This window comes from Pollicipes pollicipes, unplaced genomic scaffold (assembly GCF_011947565.3).
Source record: "Pollicipes pollicipes isolate AB1234 unplaced genomic scaffold, Ppol_2.1 Scaffold_4002;HRSCAF=4701_pilon_pilon_pilon, whole genome shotgun sequence".
NCBI classification, from domain to species: Eukaryota; Metazoa; Arthropoda; class Thecostraca; order Pollicipedomorpha; family Pollicipedidae; genus Pollicipes; species Pollicipes pollicipes.
This window is the reverse complement of record NW_023596420.1, coordinates 1,757,519-1,763,167: the sequence shown is the minus strand read 5'-3', so window position 1 is coordinate 1,763,167 and position 5,649 is coordinate 1,757,519.

Here is a 5,649-nt window from a genome sequence, read left to right as displayed (position 1 = left end):
CCAACAAAAACCTCGACACCAGGCGTTGCAGTCTCCAAAGCTCGCGAAGCGCTAACCCGGTAGCTAATATATTTTCGTGGCCCACCGGTGGACGAAAATAATGACGCTTCTGGACTGATTGCCTTTAAACACTTTATTCGACTGGTAATACAAGTTATGAGACGTAATTTCGAGCATGCGCATTCGAAAATCTCCGAAACACAAACCTCGGCCCCAGGCGTTGCAGTCTCCGTATGCCGCGCAGCGTCGACCTAGGAGCTAATCTTAAGTTGTGGCCAACGAGGGGACGAAAATGACGAAGCTTCTGAAAAGGTATCCTTAAACGCTTCATGACATCAGATCTTAGAATAAGAAGGAAGTCTGAGCGCATATCTCAAGTGTACAATTTTAAGACTGATGAAATGAACTGATTGGTCCGTAACACGAGCGCAGGTCAGGAGTAAAATTGACCCTCCCGAAGGTTTTTCCAGAATGGTTTCCGAACGGCGCGGCGTAGCCGCGTCAAATTTTCCGTAGCTGTAGACAATTGAATAGCAGATCGTTTGGCATCCCAAAGTTTAGATGTTCTTTGTAAAGGTTGGTGACCTATGGCAGGTCAAATTCAGACCATGGTTTCAATGAAGGCAATTTCTAGGGGATCTTTCAATGTGATGCAACAACGGAGTGTTAGACGAAGCCATAAATCTCTGAGATGCTTTCTTAGGCAACACAACAGTTGAATGAGCAAATTACATTGACCTAAGGTCAGATATGAAGGTCACACCAAGGTCAAAACCAACCTGTGTTGTTACTCTAGGACTTACTGTATGGGATAGTTTCTGGCGCTCATTTTGAGTTTATTGATAGCAGGAACCGCATTGTTCATCTTCCATAGACTTCTTAGAGGTCAGAATAGGTCATTGACTTGCAATGACCCAGGTCAACATTTTTTTTAGGAACATACTGCCTAGCGTAATCTTTGTCGCTTAGTCAAATGCAAAACCCAAAGCAATCTTCTATGATTTTGGTCATCTTCACCTTCAAACGGTCAAACAAGGTTACTGACCTTGAATGAGAATGTGGCCTTCAGCTAAGAAACGGTGAACGGTGATCTAGGTTCTGGGGAACTTTGGGAGACCAACCTAGAACTTGACTTTGTTTGACCTTTTGTGACCTGAAGGTCATGACCTAAGAACATGAAACTTGGACATAAGTGAGTTTACGCACAGGTAAACACACCCTGTAAATTTGGTACCTCTAGCTTTCTTAGTTCTCGAGACCTCAGGGGGGGGGGGGTCAAAGTGATCCCCATTCGAAAGGAGGGTATCTAGTTGGCCACCCGGGCGCGTGTTAAAGCACCGCGAAATGGGGCTGGAATCCGGTGGTTGAACTGGAAGAGTCAGGGTAAAATCTTTATATTTCGTGTTTACAGCTATTTATCTATCCAGAAGACAGATTAACACGGCACCCGCCGTCTGGTGGCACTTGCAGTGGCCGCAACTTTTCGGTTTTACGGAATTTGCAACCCAGACCAACCTTGTCCTTGCTCTCGAGGTTGTGGGCAAGCATGTTCAAGCCTTTTGATGTAATTTTTTTCAATAATGCATTCTGAAAAAATGAACGTTCTCAGGCAAACATGGCATGACCTTGCTCGTTTCTTAAGCTTATTTCGATCCAGCCTATTAAAAGATAATGACACATCCATTTACTCAACAACAATGAGATCCCTTATTTCCTTCCGGTCCATGGGCCTCTTGAGTAGAACACCAGGGGTACATTACCGTTTCCGATCAAGGGCTGAAGGGCCATTCCATCCAATCGCGAAGTGTCTTCTGGCTAGCATTCTGGTGGCATGGGGCGGGATCTTCTGGTCGATCCGGAGGCCATTAGAGGGACATATCATAGCACATTGTTCCCATCCCTGACACGGGAGGCGTTCTGACCCGCGCAGTTGGCTCCGGACCAGCACAGGAACCCCCATTGATGCGACAACACCCCTGATCACCGCAGGTAGTCCGATAGTTGTCGCATAGACTCCAGTTCTGTGTTTTACTGTGTTCTTCAGAGATATTGAATTCTCCCTGACTGTAGATGGTACAGGGAATGGGGTTCCTAATTTGTATTAACATGGCTTACCAATGTTCGTCTTAAAATGCTCAAGATCCTGTCAGAGCTGATTATTGTAAAGAAAACTACGTAATGTGGTCTTGAACATGAACAATGTGGTCTTGAACAACGCTCGCAAGTCATCATAACAGCCTGGACACCCGGCGTTACAGTCTCCAGGCCGTGCGGCGTCGGCCTTGCGGCTGTAACACTAAGCGATGGCCAGCGAGCGGACGAAAAAGACGACGCATCTTAAGGGAAATGGCTGGTGAACTAGATAAATCGGCATGCATGCTTAATGTAGTACAAAATTAAGCCAAATGCAACCTAATCTGAAACGTGGGAGGCCAGTTAACATTGCTGGCCCTCCCACCTTGAAAGGGGGGGGGGGGGCATTGGCCCCCGGACACCTCCCCCTGCTCCTACGCCCATGCCTGCCTACATTGGTTTGACGGTGCTCGGGCTGTACCTGTCAATGGGGCTATTCGTGCTCAGTCCGTACCTGCCTAATGCCTACATATTGGCGTGCTCGGTCTGTACCTGTCTGCAATGCCGGCCGTGTTCGGTCCGCTCCTGTGTGCGGAGCCGAGCTTCTTCAAATCTAGCCTCCACGTGATCAGCTTGCTGGTCATATGCAGCTTTCGTGAACATTTTATTACTATCAGTGCGAGGATTTTCGGTGTTCTGGCTGTCCACGCATCATTACTCCTCACGGCTGGCGGCCGACGCATCAGAAGCTTGCTACCAGTGACGCCAGCGTCCCGTTCAAAACCTATGAAAACCCGATGGCACGAGTGCATTTACCATATTAGTCTCAAATGCGTCATAGTTGTAGAAATGCATAAGTATATTGCGAGGCGATGCATTTAAATTGGCTGCAACTCTTTAGGTGCTAAAGAAGGTTCAATTTGTGCTAAAATGTTCATTTTCTACTACTTTGCGGGCATCTACGATGGCTGATGGTACTTTTGTGCTATCTGAAAATTCGGATGATTTGACCTGCAATTTTGGCTATTTTTGCCAGCCTTTGTGCTGGACTTTGTCCACTTTGTGCTATATCATACAATTTTTGTACTAATTATGGTACATCATGGGTGTAAGAACAGGGGGGAGGGGGCAGGGGATCATGGCGCCCTCCACTTTTCAAGGTGAGGGGGCCGCAGTGGTCTGGTCCCCCACACTTTTCAGATTAAGGCCATGTTTGGGTTACTTTTGCGCTGCATTAAACACATATGCCGATTTACCTAGTTCATCAGCCACCTTCGTCAAGATGCGTCATCTTTTTGGTTGCTCATTGGCAACCACCTGTGTTACAGCCGCAGGGCCGACGCCGCCCGTCCTGAGGAGACTGCAACGCCGGGTATCGAGGCTGTCGTTGCTATGGCATGCGAGCGCGTATGTTCAAACCATGTTGCACAGTTTTGTTGCACTTATCGTCCCCCGCTGTTGTCTGCGGTCGGCGTGTGTATACTTCCTGGGCACAATAGTTATGGTAGCAGCATATAGCTTATTTTCAGCCCAGAAACAGCCTGAACACGATTTGGGAACGAGCTACCTTCTTTGCTTTCTTAGTGGCTTTACCTTCCAATTTGCTCTGGATTATATGTATCCAGTTGAGACAGATTCTGCATCTGTTGTGTGATCCTCTTACGGTACGCATTCTTTTAAAAAGAATGTTATGGTATCTAATGCACTTCCGGGATGGGTGCCAGGCATTCCATTACAATTTTCAAGGAAGTTTGCTCCGAATTTGATGCACAGATGAAAGAGAATAGGTTCAAGGCTTCTTTATCACGCGCTCGAGTGGGGGTCAAATTGACCCCGCTAAGGTTTTTCTAAAATGGTTTCCGAACGGCGCGGCATAGCCGCGCCAAATTGTGCATAGCTGTAGACAACTGAATAGCCGGTCGTTTGACATAAAAAATGTAGATGTACCTTGTAAGGTCGGTGACCTATGACAGTTCAAATTCAGGCCATGGATTCAGCGCAGGCAATTTCTAGGGAATCGTCCAATCTGATATAAAACGAAGTGTTTGACGAAGCCATACATATCTGAGATGCTTTCTTAGGCACCACAAATATTGAATGAGCAAATAACGTTGACAAGGTCATGTATGAAAGTCAGACCAAGGCCAAACCCAACCTGATGTATTACTCTAGGGCTTGCTGTATGGGATAGCTTGTGGTGCTCGTTTCGAATTTACTGGCAGCAGGAACCGCATTATACATCTTTCATTGACTTTAGAGATCAGAACAGGTCATTGACCCAACATGACTCGGGTCGACATTTTTTTAAGGAACATTCTGCCTAGCGTAATCTTTGTCGCTTACTCAAATGCAAAACCCAAAGCAGTCTTGTGTGATTTTGGTTACCGTGACCTTCAAAAGGTCAAACAAGGTCGCTGAACTCAAATGGGATTGTGACCTTTTGCTTAGGAACAGTTGCCTAGGTTCTGGGGGCACTTTAGAGGCCAACCTGGAATTTGACTATGTTTGACCTTATTTGACCAAAAGGTCATGACCTGGGAAGCTCAAACTTTGACCTAAGTGAGTTCACGTACAGGTCAAGATACGTTGTAAATTTGGTGTCTCTAGCTTTCTCAGTTCTCCAGATCTCAGGGGGAAACGGCCCCCCCAACCCCCCCCCCCCCCCGAGCAGAGTATCTAGCCGGCAGCCCGGGCGCGTGTTTTATAAAGATCATCTGCTATTGTCATTTGCCTGCGTCGTTTTAATCTCTGTCTGGCTTATATGACATGCATTTTTTTAGGCAGGCACAGTTTTTTTTGCCTCACCTTTAAAAAATACGTTGCACATACATTTGTGCCCATCAAATGTTCACAGCCTGATTTACCACGGCGATGGTGTGAAAAAACATGATAATCTAGTAAATTTAAAGGCCTTTCCAATTGAAAATGCTGCGGAGATGTTGAAACAGACTAGATCTTATGAAACAGTCATATGGCTAGATCCAGAAAATTACCTTTGTTGAACATAGTACGTCACATAAAAACCCAGTCTTGCAAACAGATTTGTGGGAAAAACCCAAGAGGTACAAAAAAGTTCAGTTGCCGTATTGTGCACCTGAATTAAGCAAGAAATTCAGGAATTCAGCCCAGAACTATGCCGAATTGTGCAGGATATTGTCTCCCTGTGTGTGGGGGAGGGATCAGTTATGGTGTCGGTCCTGATGACATTGCGTACTGCATCAAAACCAGCATTGCTCGTGCAGATGAATTGTTCTGCATTCCCACATATTGATGCCTACCACAAACCTACTCATGTATCCATACCCTTCCAGTGAGTTAGTCATTGTTGTGTCAGATATTTTGACGGTGGGAAGTCCCTATGACACGCCAGTCATGCACGCAAAACGTGGGTTATGAACGGGTTAAGAAAAAAATGGCGTTATTTCCACTTTGCCGCTCACTTTGATTTGCATGTCTCAGTACCATCAAAGATGAATGATAGGCACCCATTCCATTTGTGATTTATCATTTCCTGCTATAGCATCTCTCTCTCTCTCTCTCTCTCTCTCCTCTCTCTCTCCTCCGCTCTCTCTCTCT